This window comes from Furipterus horrens, unplaced genomic scaffold, assembly GCF_987537825.1.
Source record: "Furipterus horrens unplaced genomic scaffold, mFurHor1.1.pri manual_scaffold_5, whole genome shotgun sequence".
NCBI classification, from domain to species: Eukaryota; Metazoa; Chordata; class Mammalia; order Chiroptera; family Furipteridae; genus Furipterus; species Furipterus horrens.
In genome coordinates this window covers 66,223,108-66,235,672 of record NW_028327175.1, presented here as the reverse complement: position 1 = coordinate 66,235,672, position 12,565 = coordinate 66,223,108, and the positions used below count along the sequence as shown (strand labels likewise).

At 37.1% G+C, this 12,565-nt stretch overlaps 2 pseudogenes; both read right to left on the bottom strand.

The window, feature by feature from the left end:
• Nucleotides 1–2,084: 2,084 nt before the first annotated feature.
• LOC150008748 (calponin-2 pseudogene) lies at nt 2,085–7,770 on the bottom strand (annotated as a pseudogene).
• A 2,290-nt stretch (nt 7,771–10,060) lies between these two features.
• On the bottom strand, nt 10,061–10,951 carry LOC150008747 (ADP-ribosylation factor-like protein 6 pseudogene; annotated as a pseudogene).
• Between the last annotated feature and the right edge of the window lie 1,614 nt (nt 10,952–12,565).

Sequence of the window (12,565 nt, the reverse complement as noted above, 5' to 3'; positions counted from 1 at the left end):
AAAATATAGAATTCTACAAAAAATGGGCTCTTTTCCTTTGAGGCTGTGATGAAGGACAAGTGATATTATCATACTCTTTTCTGTTTTAGCTATTCTTTACTCAGGGCAGCTCGAGTGCATATGTGTTTGGCATCCATTATTATATTAAAGGGAAATATTAGTACATTCTGATTATCTATTTCTATGGCTAAATTGAATTATCATGAACTGTAGGAATTTGACCAATTAAAAAAATTAATACAAATTGTACATGATAATTTGATATACATATACACAGTGAAATGATTACTAGAGTCAAATTAATTAATATATTCTTTCCTCACAGAGTTACTATTATTTTGTGTGTGTGATGAGAGCCCCTGAAATCTACTCTCTTAGCAAATTGCTAGTATTAAATACAGTAATATATTGTCATTATCCTCACTTATTTTGCTGGTAACACCCTTCAGGTTCATTCATGTTGTTGCAAATGACAGAATCGTTTTTGTAAGAAGATTGCATTTGACTAAATTCTTTTAGTTGGATTCTAATTTTAATATGTCAGCTATTAATGAAGATAAACATCAACTAGAAACTTAACATTTTTCTTATTTTTTAAATAAATTTTTATTATAAGGGGATTTATTTTAATAGCTTTTGAGCTGAAGAAAACATACTTAATTTTCATTTATATTTAAGTACATCTTCATTATGTGATGAAGAGATAATTTATAGGAGTTGTCCAGTAGGAATATCAGAGAACCTGAAATGAAATTGCAAAATTAAGAAAAATTTAAAGGCAATTCTAGGAGAATTTTCTGATAGAACCACCAGGGTCTGTCTGCATACCAAGGATATTTGGTTTTAAGCTTTTAATTATTGATCAAAATAGGGGAATTTAAATCAAAACACTTTATATTCACATGTGATTCAACATTTAACTAATTGTTATTTGAAAATATCTATTTGTCAAATTTTCTGGTCATTGAATATCATACTTGTCTTAACATGTTCAAAAACTAGATCACTCCAAGCATGCTAAAGCAGAATTTTTATAGCTTTGTGGAAAAAGACATTTGCAATTAAAGTGATGAAGAAACTTGTTATTTCTTTGTAATACCTCAAAGAAATGATCAAGAAGTGTTATTTTCAAATGTATAGAACAATTCAGAACTTATAAATAACTGTATAATTAGATTTAAAAATCCATTCCAATGTAAATCACATATTCTGGAATGATCAATGATACATGGGTGCTGTTAATTTCATGGTTGCTTTGGATGCAGATTGCCAATGAATGTTTATTTGAAATAATAACGAAATAATAAGATACAATAACAAAACTGACTTGAAATAAGTTGAAAATTTAAACAGCATCTTTGATTTTTTCCCCCTAAAAATATGTTTTATTGCCTTTGATTGAGTTGGTGCTTCACAGTAACTCTTGGTCTCAGGGCTCCTGGGTGGGGCTGATCCCTGGTGGGGGCCTCCTGGTGGTGGTCCCTGTGTCGTACTCGGCACAGAGAAGGAAAAGTAAGGAAGTTGGTGTGGCGAGGGTGGGGAGGGTGGTCTCGCTTTGCCTCAACCACTCAGAACTCCATTGCCCTGTCTGGGCCTAGTTTCCTCAACTGGCCCCTGGGAGGGTCCTTGGGAAATCCAGTCCCTCAGATGCCTAAAATATCTGGGGACTGTGGCCTGGACCTCTCCCAGGGGACTTCCAAGAACTGCCCCCCCCCCAACTATCCCCACCCAATCACCTGAAAAAAATTACTTTTATTCTGTTAAAATTGCCTGAAACATCTGTGGGTACAGGAGCCACAAACTGATCAGCAGAGAAAAGGGAAGAAGGGCAGAAGCAACTGGAAGCCCTTTGGGGCAGTTTCCCTCTGTCTACAGGTTTCTCCCCCCCCCATCTTGGCTGAAAGCCTGCTGGGAAATTTGCTATCTGGATGGGCCCTTACAGGGACCTCCACCCTACACGCATCTGGATGTGGCTTTCACCAACCCTCAGGTGGTGAACATATAGAAAAATAAGATGAAAATACAGAAAAAATTGAAATCCCAGATGGGGTAATGATGTGGGGAGACACTCTGCAAGGAGGGCCTCAGTAGCCTGCCTCCTCTTGGTGGTAGTAGGAGGGTCCTCCAGGGCCTTGCTTGGGCTTGGGCAGTCACTGATTCACCCTGGGGCCCTATAGGACACAAGACATTGTGGGCAGTACTTAGGGTTGTATATCTGCCAGCCCAGGCAAATACCTGCCTGCTCTGGTTAATGTCCTGCATGCATCCCATCTGCAGAGAATTATCACATTTGTCAGTCCCCAGCTTCATGTCATAGATGTGCTGTAGGGTCCCGGGAGCTGTCATGCTCACCTGGCAGGCACACTTGTTGGTGCCCATTTGCAGGCTGATGGTTGATTGGTCCACGGGTGGCAGGATATGGTTCTTGGGGTCATACAGATGCCTTCTTGTGCCATATGTTATCATGCCTGACTGGCTGACACACTTGTTGGTGCCCATTTGGAGCCCAATGACACACTGGCCCACCTTCATGGTGGCATCATTGAAGTTCTGCTCCTGCTTCTCTGAGGACTTGATGCCGATGTTCATGCCACTCAGCAGCCCCTTTGTCTTGGCCCTCCCTGCTAGAGCTGGAAGAGATGCCTGCACCTGTGTCAAGTTTCCACTCTGGAACAGCTCATTGGCCTTGACAGGTATATGGAGTTCATGTTGTAGCTGACGATGACTTCATGAGGTTGGAGAGGTTTTCTCACTGGTGCCTGTTTTGCATAGAGCGGTCTATTCTGGGGACCAAGTCCAGTTGCAGCTTATTCATGAATGTGCAGAGGATATTTCTGTCCTTCACACCCTTCTGGAAGTTGAGACCCATAGACAGGCCTGTGAATCCCTTGATCCAGCTGTAGAATTTGCCTTCTCCTGAGGGTCATATTAGGACAGAAGCCAGTTCTTGAGCTCCTCCAAAGAGGGTAGGAGGGCCCCTTGTTGAACTGTGTGGAGCTTATGCTGTGGCCAGTGCTATTGCGGGGAACACTTCATGTCTTTGATTTTTAAAGAGATGATTTCCACTGGAATAACACAGATCCAGATAATAGAGAACTCAGGAAGCAAAGTTCTGGTTGTAGTTCCTTGCCATAAAGGTTAAGCCACTTCGGAAATGTGCCTTAATGCTTACATTTCTGATCATTGCTGGCCAATAATGCTCTCCTGTCATCTCTACTAAATAGGCTCACCCTTCCCATCTCTCCACTCTCCCACTAAAGTTACAGGTTAATTTTGAATAGATGAGTATTCATTGTTTACATTATTATGATTATGTAAACACTTGTCACAGCGAATTCGTTTAGTAAACTATATTACTTTTCCTTTCTGGCACAAGTTTTAATTTTTCTATGAAGTGAAAAATTATCTAGTTTTTCTAGGTTTAATATGCAATATATAACATTGTCACCCACAAACTCTCTTGTGCATCAAGCATTCTATTGATTTAGTATTGCAGAAGTGTTTCCTTGAGACCTCTGACCAGCTCCAGTCTGGACTGGCCACTCTCTATGCCTGGCTACTCCGCTGTCAGAGAGTTTCAGTCACTTCCATGCTGGGGACTCACATTTTCCTCCCTGTTTCCCACACATTCTTTTGTTTGTTTTTCAACTTTAATTTGGTGTAGCATAACCACCTAGGAGCTCTCTAAGAAACAATATATAAAGGTACAACGTTTGAGGCTTTTTCCTGTGTGAAATGTCTTTACTTTTATTCTATCTTATTGATAGTTTGTCTTGATATAGAATTCTCTACCAATTTTCCATCAGTTTTCCATCAGAAATCTGAAGGCACTTCTCTTTCACTTTCAATGCTCCCAGTTAAAGTGTTGCTGCTGATAAAAATCTGAAACATTTTAATTCCTATTCCTTTTTAGTTTCTCTCTCTCTTTCTCTCTTTCAACTTGTTGAATCTTCTCTTTGTCCTCAGTATTCTGAAGTATCACAATGAAGTGTTGTGATACAGATCTGTTTACATCTATTTCACCAGACATGTAATGAATCTTTCAACTTGAAAATGTATGTTCCTAGAGTTTTTGAAATTTTTAAAAAGTTATTTTATTAATCATTTCTTCCTCCTTTATTTTGTTTTCCATTTCTGGATTTTTTTTTTTTTTAATTAGACCTTCTGGATTTTTTGTTATTTTTTAAATTTAAAATTATTTCTTGCTACTGTTCTTGTTTTTGTTATGCCAAATGAAATGAGTAAATGAGTATTTTCTTTGTATTCTTGCCTTTTTAATTGGCATTTAGAAATTTTTATTTCTATTAGTTATGCTTTAATTTGAAAGAATTTTATTAAATCTATGTTATTCAGTTTACCAGCTCGAATGCATTATCTCCTTTCAAGTCAAATGACCTGACCGTCATTGTCATCTACTTAGCACTTTGTTCCACATTTTTTTAGACAGCATTTAAACCTCATCATCTATAGTATTTTTAGCATGTAAGAGCTCTTTTGGTTCAGAATGTCCCTGTTCTTTTTCTCCACAGTTGCAATATTTTCTCTTACATCTCAGTGGATATTAATAATACATAAACCTTTAAAGCTCTCTCCCTTTGTACAGTATGTTACCTTCAAGTTGCTTTTCCTGTTTTTCCTACTTTTCATGTTGCCAGTTTTCCTCAGATATCTGATAATTCCAGAGGACTGACAAAGGTGATTGGAAGGTCTGAGAATGAGTGGATCTAATCATCTGTGAACATCACAGTTTTGTGGCCTCTAAATACGTTATCTTGAAATGGTCAGATTCCCTGGAGAAAGTCCTCTGCCCAGAGGGTGAGTGCCTGGCCACTAGTTATTAGGAAGCCAACTAGGGGAGGAGAGCTGGAGCCCTTACTCATCAGTGTTCATACTTCATCCTCCTCTTTTTCTATCATTTTACCTCTGCCTTCAACGCTGTGAGGTGTCCAAAGCCCCCTGTGTTTCATTCCTTTAAGGGAGCTTGCCTCCCCACTATTGGGCAAGTATTCAAGCAGTGCAGTCATTTGGCTGCCTAAATCTGGGGGAGGGTTCTAGAGATTTGATTGCTATTTAAAATCCTCCTTATTTTAGCTCTTTCTTTCTACTCATAACTATAATAGCTTCTGATGCTATCATATCCTTATCTTTTGGGATTGTGTGTTAGAAATCTGATGAATTTTTGGCTTTCCTTGTTGCTAGTTTAAAATTTCAGTTTTCTGGGGTTTGTTAAGTCCTTTGCCAGTTTCAACATCTGCTTTCCAGCTTCTAAAGTTTTGTTGCTGTTGCTTCATTTTTCATTCTCTCTGTGTTTGTGGGTGTATGCCTTGGGTGGGAAGTCAATTTACTATTGCTTTAGTGAAATTTTAGGAAGGAACAAAATTAGATATATGTATTCAATCTATGGCTGATTGAATTTTCTAAAGATGATCACAACAATATCTCCTTTCCTTATGCTCTTATTTCAATGTGACTATGACATTCCTTCCATCAAGAGATTGGTCCTGTTTTCCTTCTTTTTTTTAGCCCCTCCCCTTATCCTAAGGTTATTTATTTATATTATTATATTATTTCAATTACAATTTATCTGCTCCCCTCCACAATCACTATACTTTTGTCCATGTCCATGAGTCCTTTTTCTTTTTTGCTCGATCCCTCCACTCCCAACCTTTGCATAGCTCTCATCTGGCTCTCTGTCAATGCGTCTGTCTCTACTTTGCTTGTTAGTTCAGTTTGTTCATTAGATTCCACATATGAGTGAAGTCGTATGGTATTTCTCTTTCTTTAACTGGCTTATTTCACTTAGAATAATGTTCTCCAGGTCCATCCATGCTGTCGCAAAGGGTAAAATCTTCTTTTTTACAGCTGAGTAGTCTTCCATTGTGTAAATGTTCCATTGCTGTTTTATCCATTCGTCTACTGATAGACATCTAGGCTGCTTCCATATCTTGGCAATTGTAAATAATGCTTCAATGAACATAGGTGTGCTTATACCCTTTTGAATTAGTGTTTTGGAGTTCTATGGATATATTCACAGAAGTGGGATCACTGGGTCCAAAGGCAGATCCATTTTTAATTTAGTATCTCCACACTGCTTGCCACAGTGGCTGCACCAGTCTGCATTCCCTTTCTCCACATCCTTACCAGCACTTGTTTGTTGATTTATTGATGATGGCCATTCAGACCAGTGTGAGGTGGTATCTCATTGTGGTTTAATTTGCACTTCTCTGATGATTAGTGACTTAGAGCATCTTTTCATATGTCTATTGAAAATCTGTATTTCCTCTTTGGAGAAGTGTCTATTCAGGTCCTTTGTCCATTTTTTTAATTGGATTGTTTGTTGTTTTTGATGTTGAGCTTTGTAAGTTCTTTATAAATTTTGAGTATTAACCCCTTATCAGATGTCTCGGCAAATATGTCCTCCCATTCCTTAAGTTGTCTTTTTATTTTGTTGATGGTCCCCTTTTGCTGTGAAAAACCTTTATAGTTTGATGATGTCTCATTTGTTTATTTTTTCTTTTGTTTCCCTTGGCTGGGGAGATATATCAGATACACTATATTTCACTCCCTATGTTTTCTTCTAGGATTTTAATGGTTTGGTCTAACATTTAAGTCTTTAATCCATTTTGAATTCTTGTATGTGGCATAATCAGGTGGTCTTGTTTCACTTTTTTGCATGTATTTGTCCAAGTTTCCCAATACCTTTTACTAAATAAACTATTTTAAGCCCATTGTATGTGCTTGCTTCCTTTGTCAAATATTAATTGACTATAAAGGTGTGGGTTTATTTCTGGGCTCTTTATTCTGTTCCATTTGTCTATGTGTCTGTTGTTATGCCAGTACCAGGCTGTTTTGATTACCATGGCCTTATAGTATATTTGATATTAGGTAGTGTAATTCTTCTGAATTTGTCCTTCTTTTCAGAATCTCTGTTGCTATGTGGGGCTTTTTGTGGTTCTGTTTTTCTTCTCTTGAATCCTAATGAGCTTTTGTACATGGTGGAAGTGGTTCTTTATGACTTCTGAAGCTAGGTCATAAAAGACTATAGAGTTCTGCTGGTTCTCTAGGGACCCTTGTTCTTGGAATCTAGCTGTCATAATGTGCTTCAACATAATGAGCAAGGTTGAGAGCAGTAAAAGCTATGGTGGAGGAGAGAGATAGAGGCTTTGTCTTTCTTGGACATGAGTCACAAACTCTGTTCTTTAATTCTAACTTTGCCACGTAATTGTGTGACTTCAGCAGTCTCAGTTTTTTCATCACCAAAATGGATGCATTGCATTAGATGATTTTAAACTGCTAGTTCTAATGTCCCATAATTTTATGACATTCTAAATAATTCAGGGCCATGTTGATGTTAAGCTCCAGGAAGTTTATTCAAACCAACTGCAAAAAGAATGACACCCTCAGGTTGTAGAAGATGGCAGCTCTGATAATAATCAGCGAGGTCAATATTTGTGTCTTTGAACTTAAGGCCTATTATTGACAAGCCTCTGATGTATCTGTTGTTGAGATCATACAGGGATTTATCCCTCAGTTATAGCATTTTATTTTTGAACAATGTAATTTGGTTTACAAAGATTCATTTGACAACAGCCTTTCTCTGAATGTCTTGTGATGGAAATTAAAGGTCATTTCTATGTTATCTTTGCACAAGCACATGTTGAAAATGAACAATGATATTTTCAAGAATGTTTTTAAGTAATAAATAATTAATTTTCAAATCATTTATTTAGATTCTGCCTACTATTCTGTACTTCTTTCTGGTTACCTCATCTTTACAAATCACATGCTTCTTACTCATATCTTTGTTTTAGAACTTCTAAGTTCTTTAGAACTTCTGAAAATGTCTTAAAACTTGAAATAATTTTTCAAGTGTTCCAAGAGTCCTTTAAAATTTTTTTCACATATAACAGTATTTATTCAATCATGGTATCAATTTAAAATAACCCAAATGAACAAGAGAAAAATGAAGGAACTAATATGATACATACATATACTGGATGTTATTTAGCCACCAAAAATGATGTTTATGAAAAAATTTTAATATTATTGGAAAACAAGTATCATATAGTATATAAAAATACATGGTAACAAAGCTGTTTATACTTAATAACCTCAGCAATGTATAAAATATTTATAGCAGATAGGCACAAATAGAATAAATACTGGAAGTAAATATACCTAATGTCTGTGGATAATAGAACTGTGGATGGATTGTCTATATTTTTGGTACTTTCCAGATTTTCTACAATGAGCATCTAGTACCTTTATAGTTAAAAAAAGAAATAAAAGTTTTAAAGTAGCGTAAATTCTCAATTTGTCAAAACAAAAACAAAAACAAAAACAAAAACATTGATCTTTACTGAGATTTGTCTTTTGTTCCAAAACATAACATAGCTACTCTATTACTTACAGAAAGGATAATCAAATAATGAGAACCATGTCTCATTCATTTATTGATTTTGCTTATTTATACCTCTTTCTTATTCCCAAAATAGGATTCTCACCAGCCCATAAGAAACCAGTTATAGGACTAGTTGGATTTAATGGGGTGAAATCAGAAAACAGTTTTATTCTTTTGACCTCACTGTGTTTCAAACCTGCCTAATTGGCCCTCCCTCCCTTGGCCCAAAATCCTTTTTTATAGATCCCTTGAAGCTAACATTTCTTGGCAAAATTTTTTTATCCATATTCTCTCTCTAGTTTAAACTAGTTGTATCTTTTCCCCATGGAATCCCTGATTTTCTATATAAATTATTCTGTGAATCCATGGCCCCTGAGGGAGAAATTTCTTTACACATGGAAAAACCTGAATGTCCATATTTGCTTTGGATAATCTTTAAAGTTTTTGAGAAGGGGTTGCCCCATGTTGTGCTGGTCTCATATCTGTTCCCAAATCACCCCAGTGCTCCCATCTATTATTCACCCTGAACATTAACAATGAAAGAATTCCACACTCACATTAGCCTCTTAAAGGAACCACAGATATAAAATCTTTTCTTTTCTACCCAGAAGAGTTCTGAGGCTTTGGGAAAATCACACAAGCACTTGATTTACTGTTAAATTAGTTTCATAATTTACTCTTCTCTGCTGAATACTCCTCAGTGTTTCCTGAGAGACTCACTTGTACACTTCTCTGTTTAGTAAGTAAAACAGGTAAGGGATAGGCAAGAATTCAAGGGTCATTGTTGGGATGAGTCATTGGACAAATTTTAATTAAGAAACTTTAAAAGGATAAAAACATGGAAAAACCATGAGGTTTTTACAATAATAGTATAGGTCAATTCGTTGTCGGCAGCCGTCCGTCTCGAGAGACGATGGTGTAGCTTCTTAAGAGTCTATCTGCACCGCCGAGAATGGCTGTGCAGTCCGACTCGGGAGTGACACGGTATCTGTCTCCTCCCGCGTTGAATTGACATCTTGCGATGATGCTGGAGTGTCCTCTCCAGTGAAGCTGAAGTTACAGAGCCTGGGCAGGGTGATATGGAGGGTCTGCTGTTGCCCATGCAGCAGACCCCCCCTCTCTTCGCAGCTGAAGGGTCCAAGGGAAAGACGGAGTCAATACAGCTTGGCTTCAGGTGCGCCGCAGGAGTTGCCGGTGTTGACTACAACGTCAAACCGCCTTAGGGACTCCGGCTCCGGATTTTCTGTCGGGGTTTACTCCCTTAGCCTTTCCCCTGAAGAGGTATGCCGCAAGGCAGCGGAGGTTTTTTGGAGTCAGAGTTTCCTTCTCTGATGTGCCCTGACTGGAAGATCGAACCAGCGACACTTAGCTCGCAGGCCGACGCTCAATCCACTGAGCCAAACCAGCCAGGGACTGTAACATACAGTAAAAATCTAAATACACATTAATTACCTGTGGTCCCTTGTAAATATTTAAAGTTCTTTTTCGCTAGCACAATCACATTGCAGTTGTACTATACATTTTTAGAAGATAATTAGAAATAAAATACATTAAAGAGATCATAATTCATGACGAGCTAGTGAGATTGATTTTAACTCTGACTCTAAACATTCTCATTACAATCAAGTTAGACCTTTACCAAGAAGTTCATAAGTCTGGGAAGCCCTTCTGATGATTTTTCATATAATTAATGGCAAGTTTAGTGTATCTGAAGTCTATTCTTATAAAGTTTATTCAGAGTCCATAAATGCAAGCAGATTATAAAGTGTTCCTAGATGGACCAACATCTTTAAAAAATTTTAAAGTTTTCAGTTTGTCTTAAGATATGTTCCTTGCATTGACAATTGTTGAGGTTTCCAAATACTATCTTTTCATGTCTTCACAGCTTGGATCTGATCTTGAAGCCAGTCTACACCTTCTTGCAACCCTTCTCCTTTTATGGCATCACTAGCACAAATATGCCATGGCTTATCTTTGATGTTCTCTAAACACAGCAACTGAGACACTTTCACAGATGTCACTGCATCTCTAAGGTCCATTTTGTTTGCAAAGAATAAGATTGGTATTTGGCGGTGCTTAATATCTGGATGATTCAGAAGAGTATCAAGTTCTTCTTTGGCCACAACCATTCTTAATCTATCACTACTATCAATGACAAAAAATAATGACTTGTCCATTTTTATAATAGTGTTCCCAGAGATTCCTGTATCGTCCTTGACCTGACATGTCAAACACTGGATGATTTGAATTTCTCTATGCTGAATCCTATTGTTGGAACTATATCTTGAGATTGAACATTTGAAGGTTTAAGTTTGTTAATGATTGTTGTTTTGCCACTATTACCTAGCCCAAGGCACAAAACATGAACCTCCTTCTTCTTCAGGCCAAGCAACTCTGAAAGCCTGTCTAGCAATCCCATAATGTGATTCAGATATTTACAAACCAGCTGGTCTTTGAGGTTAGTTCTGCGGGCCCAGGAACTGGTGAGGGACGGGAATGGGTACACTCGCTCGTAACCATCTCTGGATGGGAATCTGGCGCGGGCGTCTCTCAGCCTTTTCCTCTCTATATGTCAATTATAACTTGGTAAAAAGAGACATGCTTGGAAGTTCTGATGCTTATAATAACAACAAAGACTTCCATATTATGTTTGTGACTTAGTTCTGTTGTGGTTTCTGGTCTTTTGAGTAAACAGCTGATGTCTCAGGATAATGCAGCATTTTTTGGCTGAACACATCTCCATTTTACAGAAAGAAGAGGTTCAGTGATTCAAACGGTAATTTATATTATTGCAATGTACCATGATGATGCAGAAGTTAACATCCAGAAAGCACACAGATCTTGGGATTCTATTATCAAATTCAATACCTTATATCACCAAGCATCAGATTTGTTCTACAGTGCTTGACTATTTTGAAAAGCAAAATGTATCAAATATGAATATTGGCTTATGAATCCAGGTGTGTGAAATACCACTTTTCTTAATTTCATTGAAATAATCCTAGATCTGTCTCTGAGTCCTCTATCCCTTGGAAATGGCAGAAAATGTAGTCTCAGGAATTTTTAGGTCCTATGACACTTCAGGTTAAGCATGAGTTTCTGTGCTTTTAGCATCCTTCTGAACATTGGTCATCAATTACCACGTAAATGTCCAGTAGGCTGCTTTGTAACTTTGGTACCCAACTTGGCTTAATCATTTTGTAGTAGGTAATGATTTTTAAAATTACATTTTTGATATGTAATATTTAATACACATAGAGGAAAACCATAATACATGTGTACTCTGAAATATAAAAAGTAAAATAAACACCCATGTAAAATTCCTCATTTAATAATTAAAACTTATTTTTCTGTCGTATTTATTTATATGTTTCTTCTCTATTCACCTTATTTCCCCTATTCACCCTAAATTTTGATCATAGAATCCTTTTTTTCTTTATATCCATTAATATCTCACAGTAGCAATATTCCCTTGAACACATTTTGAGATACACTGATCTATTACATCAAACCTATAACACCATATAGGTTTTCTAATTTTGTCTCTGAAACATAAACAAAATTTGATACATCATATATATTCTAGAACAGGCATAAAATCTCTATAGAATACTAAAAAAAGTCAATCCTAGGAGTAAGAAATTCTTACCAAAATCAGTAATTCTGTCTTAATATGTGATTATTGTGATTGATTGCCATTTACTATCTTGTTCTAAGCTCATTTCCACTTTCTGAGGCAGGATGGTCAGCTCTAATCCTAGAAGCACAGAACAGCCATGGAAACAGTTTAGGGATAGCTTTTATCTCATGTACCAGCTGGGTTTAGAAATAAATTCTGGCTCCCTGTGACTAAGAGTGGACATACTCCTTGCACAAGACCTGTTAGTCCACCACACCAGATGGTCAGGATGCCTCCAGGATGCACTTATGCACTGTCAGGCTGTCTCTCTGGTAACGTCAAGAACCGAGACATTCCAGAAAAAGCCGCAGTTTCTCTAATCTCACTGGCACAGAATGTAACTGTTTAATATTTTACCATCCTCAACTCAAAACCTTTTTCTTTCTCTCATTTTTCTTTGGCTTAGTTTTTGAATTTTCCTTCTTTAACTGACCAGATTCTTGGCTTATTTTGATGTTATACCCAACATTTTGTTTCAATTTTTC